Source organism: Halictus rubicundus, unplaced genomic scaffold, assembly GCF_050948215.1.
Source record: "Halictus rubicundus isolate RS-2024b unplaced genomic scaffold, iyHalRubi1_principal scaffold0119, whole genome shotgun sequence".
Taxonomy (NCBI): domain Eukaryota; kingdom Metazoa; phylum Arthropoda; class Insecta; order Hymenoptera; family Halictidae; genus Halictus; species Halictus rubicundus.
Genome location: NW_027488660.1, coordinates 279,393 through 295,034, shown reverse-complemented (window position 1 = coordinate 295,034; position 15,642 = coordinate 279,393). Strand labels below are relative to the sequence as shown.

The 15,642-nt window shown below is 41.5% G+C and overlaps 1 long non-coding RNA gene across 2 annotated transcripts; it reads right to left on the bottom strand.

The window, feature by feature from the left end:
* Nucleotides 1-247: 247 nt before the first annotated feature.
* On the bottom strand, nt 248-1,664 carry LOC143363770 (uncharacterized). 2 transcript variants are annotated; one of them, XR_013083907.1, is made up of 4 exons: nt 1,065-1,664; nt 883-957; nt 696-808; nt 248-308 (listed from the first exon to the last, which is right to left on the bottom strand). It is a non-coding gene; the product is annotated as an uncharacterized LOC143363770 (long non-coding RNA). The 2 variants fall into 2 exon arrangements; XR_013083906.1 differs by lacking the exon at nt 248-308 and having other exon boundaries at nt 623-808.
* Nucleotides 1,665-15,642: the final 13,978 nt, after the last annotated feature.

Genomic DNA, 15,642 nt, shown 5'->3' with positions numbered 1-15,642 from the left:
TCCCCATGATTCCACACCAAACGTTAACCGACCAAAGACGTTGATGTTCAACTTGTCGTAACCAGTGGGGATTTTCTACACTCCAGTAATGCATGTTATGCCGATTAATGCCACCATGGTTTATTAAATATTATTATTATTAAATAGTACATTAGCAATGAAATTGGGGCTCCAGATGTCCCGGACAACGAGCTCCTGCTCCTTCAGCAACCCCTCCATCTAGGCGTGGGCGGACCTCTCGTTATCGGTTCGGAAGGACGTAGGCAATTCTGCGACGTCACAATATATGTATGTTTTTTATGCACACCCTAAAAATTTCATCGAAATCGATATAGACACGAGCTACAAGCGGTTAAAAGTGACGTAAATCGTAGTAGACGCTGTAAGTCGATGATCGTTTTCAAATGCTGTTCCATAATTGTTGCGAGGGAAAGAATGTACCGCGCGGAAGTGGAGAGGAAAATGCGCGGTGCTTATCACTGATCTGTGTTAACAATGTATATTTTATAAGTAGTTATTAACTTGGTTTAACAATGATACTTTTGATGTATATATATATATATATATATATATATATATATATATATATATATATATATATATATATATATAAGGTGGAACGGTTCTATTCTTTTAAAACGTGTGGATACTACGCACGACCACGACAGAGTTTTTATTACGACGCAGGTACGAACCACGTCGGCTTGGTTCGGTAACTCTCGGGTTGCTTCGGCATCCCTCTCCATGCATGCGCACAGAGATTACTTTCTTTACAATAATATTACCATGTTTTGGGTTTGCTGGTTTCCTGAAAATTTAGATTTTTGTTTACAAATAGGTACTTCCATATTTAAATTCGTTTACATAGTTCTATTAACTTACCAATACTTATAGAATTCATCGATACCTCATCTGTCTTATTTTGTTTGACGTCAACAGTCCTGTCGCTGCATCTACCTGAAAACAATAATCATAGTTGATATACCGATATACGTAATGATTATTGATGAAAAATAATTAAACAATTAGCACAATTAGTAACATACAAGTTTTTATATACATACCTAACTCGAAAGCATTTTTAAATAATATGTAGTAGGGGGCCGAGACGCGCGGCCGTGTGTAAACTCGGCGTAGCCTTTGGATGAATACCGAAATCGTTACAATACCGAAACCGACATGATTCTACAAATTACATTTCTTAAATTTTCGTTACAATCCCAAAACAAAAATAGTTGTGAAACGGAACTTTAATAATATTTCTGCCACTGCTAGTAGATTCGAATTCATGGAAAACAGTACTATCATCTACAAATTGAGAGACAGTGACAGAGCTCATTACATTATCGGAGATATTGGCAACATAAATGATATATAGCAAAGGGCTAAGAACGCCGCCCTGAGGGGCGCCCCTACAGACAACTCTGTTCGTATCTTCAGAAAGAGTAGAGAACGCAAATCTTTCATGAGTTAAGAACTTGATGAATTTTAGGATATTAAGTGAGCAGCCAATATTCGCAAGTTTGGAAAGAAGAATATCAACACAAACATTATCAAAAGCTTCATGAACATCAAGAAACGCAGCTAACACCTCCTTTCTTTCTGGTAGTTTTCTTTCTTTCTTTCTGGTAGTTCAAACAATATATGAGCCGTTTATTTTGAAAGTGGCCTAAGTCCATTTATACTTAAATTGAGATATTTATTATTGATAATGTCCGAAGGCAGTAATGAAGGTAATTTTAATTAATTAGTATTTAACAAGTTAACCTCAGTTTTACAAAAAACGGTGCTCAAGAAATAGCTTCATGCATCCTAAAACATGTTAAAAATTTAAGAAGTGAAAGACACATTATAGCTTACAGTGACATGTGTGCAGGACAAAATAGAAACATTAAAGTAGCTTTAATGTGGCTAAAAATTGTACAAACTGTTGAAAATAATGTGGAAATCATAGATCACAAATTCTTAATATCAGGATATTCGTTTTTACCAAATGATAGAGATTTTGGCGTGGTAGAAATGTCATAAAAAAAAAATAATTTACTGTTTGTCCCCCAACATTATTATAATATTATCAAAAAGTGCCGAAAAGGTAATAACTTTATTGTAAATTAAATGAAACAAGAAGATTTTGTATCAACAAAATTATTAGAAGACGCAATTTTTAAAAGGGTAAAAAATTCTAACGGAGAATCGATAAACTGGTTAAAAATATGTTGGATGCGTTTTGTCAGAAATGAACTGTGTAAAATTTTCTATAAGACATTAGTGAATGAGAATGAACATTTTGAAGTCCTGGAATTATTACCACATCGGGGTAGACCAAGAAAGTTCGAATATATTGTATTGACACAACTGTATAAAAATATCAGACACATTACAACAGCAAAATACAAGGATATAATGGACCTACTACGATATATACCACCGGAATATCATAATTTCTTCGAATCCCTTTCACACACACAAAATGTAGATGAGCAGTAAATTGTTTTGTAATTTATGTAGTTAAAAAATGTTTTGAATCGCATAAATTATGTTTTTGAAGTGTTGTAAAGATATATAAAATAAATTGAGTATTGTTTTTTTCGATTTGAAGCATCTTAAATTATGTTGAATGGACTTGGGCTCCTTCAAATTTTATAACGAATCTGGTTGTTAATTTTGAAATTGGCCTAACTCCATTCTTGATAAGAAAACGCATATTATTCACTTAATAATTGCCATTATTTTAATAGGAACTATAAATTTAACTCCTTTATATACACTTAAGCGGTATGACTCATTAGTATTCTGTACGTAGATTTTTAATTGCATTGAAACACAAACCCTTAAATATCTCAATTTAAGTATAAATGGACTTGGGCCACTTTCAAAATAAACAGCTCATATATATACATATGTGGGAGCGCGAGCGTTCCCTCTGCGAAGGCGTCTCGATGCGACGTTTCGGAACGTTGCGATCGTTCCCGCCATGGAGACGCATCGACGATTCAGGAAGCTTCGAGAAGCGTGGCGACCGTTGCGAGTATCGACAATTCGGAAGCTTCGAGAAGCGTGGCGACCGTTGCGATCATCGAAGATTCGAGAACGCGGAAAAACAAATAAAACGCGCGGAGGCGCCGGGCCTGGGGGTCTTTCGTCTTCGAACCACGAGCGTGAGCAGTTGATTGTACGTTGAACCTATTTTCTGGACCTTTCATATTAAATTCTTGTTTTATTGAACACTTTGTTAGTCCGTTACCCGTCTCAATCCTACAATTGGGGGCTCGTCCGGGATAAAGCCAAAATTTCGATATAAATCGGTACGCGATCACTCGTGACGATTTTGAGACAACAGCGTAACGGGCGAAGAGAAAAGCGAAACGAGGCATTCGTCGGTACGGTACAGTTATCGCGCAAGTAAAAGTGAAAGTGAAACAATAAGTGAGTGATAACTGACGGAACAGCACGAATTGCTTTAGTGAAAAGACTGATAAAGGAAAAGTGAAAGAAGAAAGGGGAACAATGGCAGATGGAATCAACAATGTGATAACCGCCTCATGTTCGGAAGAAAGCGAAATAGACGAGACCATCTTGGACACGCGAAAAACAAAAGAGACCAAAATAGACGAAATGAAAATACAGGAATTAAGGAAGAAGCTGAAACAATTACATTTAAACACGAAGGGCACGAAATCAGAACTGCAGGAACGATTGAAAGAATACGAAGGAATGCAGGATGAAGAAGCGAGAACTGAAGAATCGGAATACGAAGAGTTCGAATCTGAAGAATCCGTAATAGAAGAGAACGAGGTTGAGAGAAAACAAAGAAAAAAGATGAAGAAACGACAGACGGAAACACAAACAAGCATATTCACGATCCGCGACGTCGAGGAATCATTGCCGTGTTTCACAGGCGATGACAAATTGTCGATCCGCAAATGGCTCGACGAATTTGAAGAAACCGGTGCACTACTGCAGTGGAATGACCTGCAGATGTTCGTCTATGGGAAAAGGATGTTGAAAGGGTCAGCCAGGCAATTTTTGACATCACAAAGAGGTGTTACCTCTTGGAAAATTTTAAAGGAACGATTACAAAAAGAATTTAAAACCGTGGTGAACAGTGCTCAAGTGCACGCACAGCTGTCAAGACGGAAGAGGAAGCCGCACGAGACAGGGCGACAGTACATATACGCAATGATGGAAATTGCTAGCGAAAGTAATATAGAAGACAACGCACTGATCGAACACATCGTAGACGGCATACAGGATCAGGAACACAATAAAATGATACTGTATCAGGCAGATACAATCGAACAATTAAAAGCTAATTTAGATGTATACGATCGGATGAAGAAGAAATCGGATCGGAAAGTATATCCGAAGAAAAAAGATGAAACGACAGGAAGCAGAGAAAAACCGAACGTGGCAAGCAAACCACGGGCACCACGCTGCAACACCTGCGGAATACCCGATCACGAAGCAAAGAACTGCCCAGAACGCGGAAAAGGACCGAAATGCTTTAAATGCAACAACTTCGGACATATCGCAAGTCGTTGCCCAAATCAAGAAAACAGTAACAACGCAGTCAACGTAAACTGCATCTCCAGGTCAAGAACGACACGCGATATACGAATAAACGATATACAGTGCCATGCTTTGATCGATTCTGGAAGTGAACTTTCGTTAATTTCAAAAGTAAAATATCAAGAAGCAGGCTGTCCCTCGCTCAAAGCAACACCCACGGTTATTACGGGAGCAGGTAACGCACTGACGCCGGTTATCGGCACGTTTGAAAACCACGTGAGGATAGAGAACGAAGAATACGATCTGAATTTGTTTGTGGTACCGACGCACACGATACCATACGACGTGATACTGGGGCAAGATTTCTTGGCGAACGTGGAAATACAGCTACGACAAGGAGAAATAATAAAAATGCAGAGGATACCACCAGCAACCGAACAAGCAGAGGAAGTTCCAGTCAACGTCACCGACGGGAAGGAGGAGGCAGGGAAGGACCGGGAAGAAGCAGACGCGGAAAACAACAGTGAAACAGTGTGTAGTGAACTGATGAGAGTGTTGTGCACCGAAGTGAATGCTAAAGAATTAGACGTCGAGCGTAAATATAAGGACAGATTAGAGACTGTAATTGCGGAATACACGCCTGAACGTACGGTAAGCACAAAAATCGAAACAGTTGTATCGGTAAACGATCATTCGCCAGTTAGCTTGAAACCACGGAGGTTGGCACCAAAAGAAAAGACTGTATTAAACAAGCAAATAAATGAATGGTTGAAGGACGGAGTGATCCAACCGAGTAAAAGCGAGTATGCGAGTCCAGTGGTTATTGTACCAAAAAAAAAAAAACGGTTCGTATAGGGTTTGCGTAGACTACCGCGAATTGAACAAGCGAATTAAGGGGGCCGGCAGGCATTTGGCCTTGACTGTCACGCCAATCCTCGAACGGTCCTCGAACGGTCAGTAGGGAAAACTGATTGTGGAATGATTAAAATTTTTTTTGTGGAACTACATCGCGTCTACGACATATCGGTAAAAAAGAATATATGAAATGCCGACTTGAAAAGTAGTGGAAAAGAGAAACGAAAATTGAGAGAGAAAGCTAGCGACTAGACATGGTTGCCACATATCATCTTCGCCTCACTGTTGCCATGTCATCAAACCCGTAAATTTACAAGCGTTTCGTGAAACTGATTTCTGCATGAGCCCGATTCAGCCGACCAACACATGCTAACACGTACATTGCCACGGGCGCATAGATATACACAGGACTCGTTGTCACATTACCTTTGCAGTTTTTTGCTACTATCTCTGAAATCAAACTCACGTGTATGCAAAAGCTAAGGAAATCATTTGATTTATATTAAATTGAATCAGTTTATTCTTAACATTATAATAATTTTATACATATATTAACAGGACTTCTTTTAAAAAGAAAATGAGTCAGAATTTACTTCCTGTCAGAAAGAAAATTATATTCAAAATGAAATTAAAGCAGCTTTTTTTATGCCACAAAGCGCATAAAAAATTAAACAAAATTTGTCATATTTTTTTACTTTAGATGTCAAATCTGAAGTTAAGAAACAAACAAATACAAATTTACAACTAAAGACTAAACGTAAAATAAACTTGAATAATATCATATATATATAAAAGTTTATAGCATTTTCCAAAGTTTTATATATGTTTACAATATATAAAACCGAGAAGTTAGCCGCGTTGTCTTAGTGACGACAATACAACGAAGACCATTCGGCGTGATGTCTCGATATCGTAACATATCGATACTCGTAACACTATATTTGACAAAGTGACGAAGTTTCTGTCAAAATCAAAGAACTTTCGATAGAAATGAGATAGAGCTATGATTTTTTTTTAGAAGTTAAAATATTGCAAAAGAAGGGAAAAATAGAGAGACTATGGTACAAACATGTTTTAACTTTGAAAATAAACTTGGAATATTTAAACAAAATTGTGATTTATCCAATGCCATGCACTGTTAGATTTTTCTTGACATTCTGTACATCTGTTCTCGTAGATTTTATCACGCTGACATCAAATCCGATCACAAAATTTGTCTGTCACCTCAGGATTTTGGAAAAAATCGATTTCTGCGAAAAGAAACTAATGAAATCACAATTTTTCCGTTGAAATGATTTGATAACTCTCTGGTTATTCTGGTTCAGAGGCCAAAATGTGAATTTCGCGAGGCGTTCGAAACAAGCGTGGCGTCACGAGATGCTAAGGCGAAGCCACGACCTTCGGCCTGCTATATTTTATCAAAATTAAATCGGTACTTTGAAGTGAAATTGATATTATATATATACAATGATAAAACATAATGAAATTTTAAAAAATACGTTAGTAGACAGGATTTGAACACTGGTCGTCCGGTTGAAAACTTGGTACGCTGCAGTCACGCCAAACCGAATCTTGTTGTACCGTAGAAAAAAATACGGCATTACATAGGAAATAATGAAACTTCAATCGTTAATATCGCGAAAATTATTGAGTATCTGCCCCTATAATGGTGTATATTTGTGAACAGGACAACGAGATCTATAAGTATGCAAAGTTTCAACAGAATCGATGACCCGAAGGTCGTGGCCTCTTTCGAAACGTGCAAGGGTCAGAAAATTTTCAAATTGCCGCTTCAATATTGCAATGAGCAGTTTCTAAATGGTCAATTGTCTTTCCTAAAGGTTCAATCTAGGTCTGTCCAGAGGCCAAAATGCGAATTTCTGCCTCATCGTCGATTAATTAGCAATATTCGGCAACATACCGCCAGTCGCGAGGCGTTCGAGGCAAGCGTGACGTCACGAGATGCGTAGCGAAACGTGCAAGGGTCGAAATCTTGACAAATTGACGCTTCAATATTGCAATGAGCAGTTTAAAAGTGGTCACTTGTGTTTCCTAAAAGTCCAATCTACGTCTGTCCAGAGCCCAAACTGCGAATTTATACCTCATCGTCGAGTAATTTGCAATATTCGGCAGCATACTGCCAGTCGCGAGGCGTTCGAAGCAAGCGTGACGTTACGAGATGCGTAGCGAAACGTGCAGGGGTCAAAATCTTGACAAATTGACGCTTCAATTTTGCAATGAGTAGTTTAAAACTGGTCACTTGTGTTTCCTAAAAGTCCAATCTACGTCTGTCCAGAGCCCAAATTGCGAATTTATACCTCATCGTCGAGTAATTTGCAATATTCGGCAGCATACATATCGTACATATTGTTACGATGGAAGCTGTCGATTGCGGCGATCGAGAGAAGTTGGCCGTCGTATCGATATTATGGTATCCGGCCAACGGGGTTGTTGTTAAGAAGAAGACAGACGACAGAACCTCTCGAGTCGACGAAGCGAGAGCACGCACCTGTATCGCATCTTTTAACATTGTCCGTTGACAGCCAATAAATAGTTATATAGTTGTTGGTAGTGTTCGGTGTTGTTGTTTGGTTGAGGGATGTGTTCGCCGGCGAGGCGGGGCCGAAGCCTCCGCAACATTGGTGTCAGAAGTGCGGGCGATTCCACAACGACATCCACTTCGGGAGCAGATGCGACGATGTTACAGACGCTGTTCGAAGGCCTCCAGCGGAACATTTCGGGGCAGTTTCAAGAGCAGCGGAAAATCGCGGAACAGAGATGGGAACAGGAGTGGGCCCGGTTTGAAGAGAGGGAAGCAGCAAACAGAGCCGCTCAAGCTGCAAGGGAAGCTGCCCTGGAGGGACGATTTGGAATCCTGGAGGCACAGTGTCAGGTGCTATCGCAGAATCTGCACAGTCTTGTACAGCCGCGTTTCATTAATTCTACTGAGAACCGTGAAACTCAAAATATAAATATGTCCGTTCCTAATGGGTCCGCGGTTCCGGTTTTTCCGCTTTCGCAGCAGGTCCCTGTAAATGACGCAGTTGGCGTGTTTCGCGGAGTTTCGGAGTTGGGATACACCGTGAAACCTCCTAGATTTGACGGCAAAGCTTCATGGGAAGAGTATAGAATTCAGTTCGACACAATAGCTCGCGCGAATGGTTGGGATGAACCGAGGAAAGCTTTGGCCTTGGTTACGTCTTTGGAGGGCCCTGCTCGAGGAGTGTTGACTTCACTCTCCGTGGACAAACAGAACGATTTCCGGACGATAGTTTCGGCATTAGAGTTCCGTTATGGGACCAAAAATTTTCAAAATTTAAGTTACGTAAAATTCCAAAATTATAGACAACGGAAAGGGGAGTCGATCTCTGAGTTGGCAGAAGAAATTGAGAGGCTTGCTCAAGCTGCATTTGGTGAATGCCCATACGAAAGTAGGGATAAACTCGCGGCCTCTCAATTTGTAGCAGCGTTGGCCAACGAAGAGATGAAACGAATATTAAGGCTCGGTGGTTTTACATCTCTGAAAGCAGCAGTTATTAGAGCCTTGGAGATTGAAGCTGTCGAGTCTGTTACTGAAACTTCGTATAGTAGTCAAAATAACCGCTACAAGCCTTATTATTTTCCAAAACAACATATTCCTGGACGGCGTTGGGGAGAACGAGGATACGACCGAAGACCGGAGGAAGTGGATCGACCGAACAGGAACTATGTACGAAAGACGAGTTTCGTGAACAGGAATTCGAAGATCAATGGTGATCGAGAAGATCGACCCAGGGAGTGTTGGAGTTGTCGCCAGACTGGGCATCTCCAGAAGGACTGCCCGAAGAGACAAACACAGAGGATGGGAAACGCAAAGAAGTCATAGTAGGAGGGGAGACTGTGACTTCACCTTCTTCTACCCCTGTCGTGCTGAAGACTTATTTGAAGAAGGATTGTACGGCCATCGAGGGATTCATCGATGGAAAAATGGCTACGATAATAATCGACACGGGATCGAGCGTAAATCTTTTGGGGACGGATAAGTTCAATCCCAGAAGTAAGCTTGGCGCGGCGGAGGAACTTCTGGAAATCAAAATTGTGTCCATTTCCGGGGAAAATTTACCGATTCAAGGCAGGTACAAATGTCCCATTAAAATCAATGGTTTCGAAACAGAGGAAGAATGTTTCCTGATCGACATGGCGGAGGAGTGTATTTTGGGGAACGGATTCCTCCAGAAACACGCATGTAGGCTCGATTATTGGGCGAGGAAACTACAAATAGCCGGGAAGGAAGAGGTCGGCTTTATCGGTCAAGAGATACGTAATAAGGAGGATGCAGCTTTATTAGCGAAGATGGAAGAGGAGACTCCGGTAGCGGAAGAGGTGCAGGAGGTTGCAGTTCCACCTGTACCGAAGCACTTAGAAGATCTTTTCCAGCGTTGCTGTTCGGCCTTATCTCCGCCACGGAAGACAGCATTTGCGAAAGTAACACATGAATTTCAGGACATATTCGCAGAAAATCCTGAACATGTTGGGAATTGTGATGTTGTCCAACATAAGATTGATACAGGAGATTGTGCACCAATCAAACAGGCACCGCGACGTCTCCCTTTTCACCGACGAGACGAAGTTAAAGAATTACTCGCGAAGATGGAAAGGCAGGGAGTAATTGAGGAGTCGAAAAGTCCATGGTCCTCTCCTATCGTTCTCGTGAAGAAAAAGGATGGCAGCACGAGATTTTGTGTGGACTATCGGCGGTTAAATGATGTCACGAAAAAAGATTCTTATCCGTTGCCGAGAATTGAAGAAACGCTAGATGCTCTAGCTGAATCGTCTTGGTTTTCAACCATAGATCTGCAAAGTGGATATTGGCAGATTATGGTTGACGAAAGGGACCGTGAAAAGACAGCATTCTGCGTGGGAGAAGGGCTTTGGCAATTCAGAGTGATGCCTTTCGGACTTTGTAATGCCCCTGCCACGTTTGAACGTCTTATGGACACGGTATTGAAAGGCCTTTGTGGGAAAATCTGCCTAGTATATCTAGACGACATAATTGTTTATGGAAGAAGTTTCGAAGAAAACATGGACAATTTGAGGACTGTCTTCGCACGCCTGCGCCAAGCCAAACTATTAGCGAATCCAAAGAAATGCAATTTCTTCTGCAAAGAGGTGCGATACCTTGGACATATCGTTTCCGAACGCGGGATTAAAACGGATCCCGAAAAGATAATGGCAATCCAGAAATGGCCAATTCCGAGGAGTAAAACGGAATTATGGAGTTTTCTCGGACTTTGCACTTATTATAGAAAATTCGTCAAAGATTTTTCTTCCATCGCTAGGCCACTACATCGCCTGACGGAAGATAAAATTACGTTTGTATGGTCGGAAGAATGTCAAAAGGTATTCGAGTGGCTGAAGCAGCGTCTTTCCGAATCTCCGATATTAGCTTATCCTTTATTAGACGCAGATTTCATTTTGGATACAGATGCGTCGAATTTTGCCATTGGAGCAGTCCTCTCGCAAGTTCAAGGTGAAGAGGAGAAAGTTATTGCATACTTTTCAAAAATGCTGGGAAAAGCAGAGAGGAATTATTGCGTTACAAGACGGGAACTTTTGGCGATAATTAAGTCCATAGAACATTTTCACCCCTATCTTTATGGTCGAAAATTTCTGGTAAGGACTGATCATGCTGCGTTAAGGTGGCTATTGTCGTTCAAGAATCCGGAAGGACAAACGGCTCGCTGGATAGAAAGGCTGCAACAGTATGATTTTGAAATTAGACATCGAGAAGGGAAGTTGCATGTCAATGCAGACAGTCTGTCAACAACCATTGCGAAGACCCTTTTAACAGATGTAATAAGTCGCCATGGTGTGCCACTAGAACTGCATTCAGATCAAGGTAGGAATTTCGAGTCGAGTGTCTTCAAAGAGTTGATGAGGTTGCTTGGAATTAGAAAGACAAGGACGACACCCTTACATCCCCAATCGGACGGACTCGTCGAAAGGATGATTCGTACATTGTTACAGTATCTAACACAGTTTGTTTCCGAACATCAAAAAGACTGGGATGAATGGATACCGACGTTCCTTTTAGCATATCGGACTTCTCAACATGAGGTAACTCGAAATACTCCGGCAATGGTCCTCATGGGTCGAGAATTACGACTTCCTTTGGATCTCCTGAGAGGCAGTAACTACGCTTCTGAAAGGAAGGAGGAGGGAGCTTACATTGGAGAAATGAGGGCTAAAATCTTGGGAATCCATGATTTTGTACGCCAACGAATGAAGATTAGTGGTGACAAAATGAAGTCCTGGTACGATGTTCATGCGAATCGGGTTTCCTTCAATCCGGGTGACAAGGTCTGGCTATTTAATCCACGACGTACAAGAGGCCGGTGCCCGAAACTCCAATCTGACTGGGAAGGACCGTACATCGTCAAGAATCGATTGAACGAATTAATTTTTCGAATAGTCCGATCTCCTAAGGCAAAACCGAAGGTTGTTCACGTGAACCGGCTTGCACCTTACAGTGGTTTAGGATAGGAATCCGAATTCCTAGACACTTTTCGCCCACGAAGAGGACGCTGCATCGAAAGAAGGCGAGGGTGCGACTCCGTTCCGGCACCTCGATCACTTTCCATTTGTGGAAGAGACAGTCCTAGGAATTCGGGGGAGGAAGTGGTATCCTCGCGAGGATACGTCCTCAGGAGGGTACCCCCTTTCCCGACTGGTCCACAAAGAGTGGTGCACCAATCACCATGTTATCGCGGATAGATTTCGCGATGATTGGAGGTGCATCCTGGAGAGGACTCGGTGGTCGCCCGGGGGGAGGGCAGCACCCGGGAAAACGTCAAGAAAGAAGCACTCAAGCCACAAGAGTCAAGGGGAAGGGCGAGAAGTCGACGGAATAACTACACTGAAGCATTAAGGGAAATACCTCATGCCAGCGTCCTGCTCAGGGTTTTTAGGTGGTTTTCCCCTGAGACAGAGGACAAATGTCGGGACGTTTACTGTCTGATTAAGGCCACCGGGTTAAAGCAAATTTCTTTTCTTTCACCGACTTTTCAGACAGAGGTTAACATGTCAAGGAGCCGTCTTTCGATTACGAGGCATGAAGGTTGGGACGTTACCACAGACGAATTTCGCCGCGGTCGGGACGCCCGTTTTTTTCGAGAGGGGGAGCAGTGTTACGATGGAAGCTGTCGATTGCGGCGATCGAGAGAAGTTGGCCGTCGTATCGATATTATGGTATCCGGCCAACGGGGTTGTTGTTAAGAAGAAGACAGACGACAGAACCTCTCGAGTCGACGAAGCGAGAGCACGCACCTGTATCGCATCTTTTAACATTGTCCGTTGACAGCCAATAAATAGTTATATAGTTGTTGGTAGTGTTCGGTGTTGTTGTTTGGTTGAGGGATGTGTTCGCCGGCGAGGCGGGGCCGAAGCCTCCGCAACAATATGTAAACCTGTAATATCGACCTGCATTATCGACCGTATTCTATCGCAAGGTACAGTGTTTGCCGCGGGGAGACCGGGGCGCTAGTAAGCGGAACCGCGAAATGGTGCGTTTTTTTCTAGACATTTTACGCCTTAAATAAGTAAGTAATCAATTAAAAATGCATACCACCGTGTTCGTACATGTCTTTGCTATGTCTGTCCAGAGCGTTTTTTTCGATACGAACACTAAATCTCTCGAAATTAAGAGAATCTCTCTGCGGCAGCCATCTTGTGACGTCATCCTTGCTTCAGAAAGCGAGATTTCTGCCGAATATTACAAATTACTCGACGATGAGGTAGAAATTCGCAATTTGGGCTCTGGACAGACCTAGATTGGACTTTTAGGAAACCCAAGTGACCACTTTTAAACTGCTCATTGCGATATTGAAGCGTCAATTTGTCAACATTTTGACCCTTGCAAGTTCATATACGTATATGGATTTCATGTATGTGTGTGGTTACACAGAGTCGACCTGCCGGCCCCCTTAAGAGAGATCATTTTCCAATGCCACTTATAGAGGACAGAATAGACGAATTAAGGAAAGCCCGCATCTTTTCAGTAATAGATCTTAAAAACGGTTTCTTTCACGTACCAATGGCAGAACAAAGTAGGAAATATACGTCATTCGTAACGCCCGACGGACAATATGAATTTTTAAAAACACCTTTCGGACTATCAATTAGCCCTACTAGTTTTCTTAGATTCATTGACGAAATATTTAAAGATCTAGTGAGACGCAAAGTAGTTTTTACGTACGTAGACGATATTATTATTCCCGGAGAAAACGATGAACAGGCATTCGAAAATTTATTAGAGACGTTAAAAGTAGCGGAAGAAAACGGGTTAATGATCAACTGGAACAAATGTCAATTCTTCAAAACGCGAATCGAATACCTTGGTCAGGAAATCGAAAACGGAAACGTGTACCCAAGCGAATCAAAAATCAAAGCAGTCGAAAAATTTCCGATACCGAAAAGTAAGAAAGCCGTGCAAAGCTTCCTAGGATTGACGGGATATTTTCGTAAATTTATCCATGATTATTCAAAGATGGCTCGACCTTTGTCGGACTTGATTAAGAAAGAGCAGGCATTCGTATGGGATAGTAGTCAGAGGGAGGCATTGAAGTTAGTATTATCCGTGAAGCCAGTACTACGTATCTATGATCCGCAAGCTATCACAGAACTGCATACTGATGCCAGCAAGGAAGGCTACGGGGCAATTCTCCTACAAAAGACTGACGAAGACAGTCAATTTCATCCGGTTCACTATTACAGTAAGAAAACGACTGACGCAGAAAAGAAACTACACTCTTACGAATTAGAGGTGCTAGCCATAATTAACGCAGTAAAGAAACTACGTATTTATTTATTCGGTATCAGATTTAAAATAGTTACGGATTGCGAGGCGTTTAAAAAGACTCTAACTAAAAAAGATTTGTCTCCGAAGGTAGCGCGATGGGCACTAACCCTCGAAGAGTTCGATTACGAGGTAGAACACAGAAGTGGAACGCGACTTAAACATGCGGACGCGCTCAGTAGACATCCCGCGTTAGTTGTTACGAATCATTTACATGCGATGATAAAGAAAAAGCAATTTGAAGACGAGCGATTACACGCGATCAAATGCATTTTGCAAAACGAACCATATGATAACTATTTCATAGATCACGATATTTTAATGAAGCGAAAGAATGATAGGGATTTAATAGTAGAGCCATCCTGTTTGCAAACCGAAATAATACGGAACACACACGAAAACGGCCATTTCGGTATTAAGAAAATGAAAGAAACTATAGAAACCGAATATTATATCCCGCGGCTAGAGGATAAACTAAAAAATTTTATTAGCTGCTGTATCCCATGTATCATATCCGATAAGAAAGCCGGTAAGAAAGAGGGAGAGTTAATGCCGTTGCCAAAAGGCGATAAACCGTTAAATACCTACCATGTTGATCATGTAGGACCGATGTCAGCGACAACTAAAGCTTACCGATATATTTTCGTAGTAATAGACAGTTTTTCAAAATTTATTTGGTTATATCCTACTAAAAGTGTCAACGCGAAGGAAGTTATCAATAAGCTAAGTGGGCAGCAGAAAGTTTTCGGAAATCCCGAGAGAATCATTTCCGATCGAGGAGCGGCGTTTACTTCGGTCGACTTTCAAAACTATTGTATGGATGAAGGGATTCGACATATCTTGGTTACGACGGGGGTTCCAAGAGGGAACGGGCAGGTCGAGAGAACGATTAGGACGATAATTCCGGTACTTACAAAATTATCTTTGGACAAACCCGATCAATGGTACAAATTCGTCGAAAAAGTACAATTATGCGTTAACAGTACCTACCAGCGGAGCGTTGGCATGACTCCCTTTGAAGTCATGTTCGGCATGCGAATGCGACACAAACGAGACCATGATATCCTCGCGATAATTGAACAAGAAACAATTCAATTATTTCAGGAAGATCGCGATGAATTGCGGTTAGTTGCTAAGGAAAATCTCTTAAAAGTACAAGAAGAAAATAGAAAAACTTACAACAAGAAATGTAAATCCGCGAGAAAATACCAGGAGGGCGATTTGGTGTTCATTAAAAGAACGCAATTCGGCCGGCAATTAAAAATCAAACAGAAGTATTTAGGGCCGTAGAAAGTCGTGAAAGTTAAGCGTAATGATCGTTACGACGTAATTCGCATCAGTGATGGGGAGGGACCACACGTAACGAGTACCGCAGTAGATTACATGAAACCCTTCGATTGTAACGAGGAATTAAATGAATGATGTCTTCGAGGGCGAAGAAAATG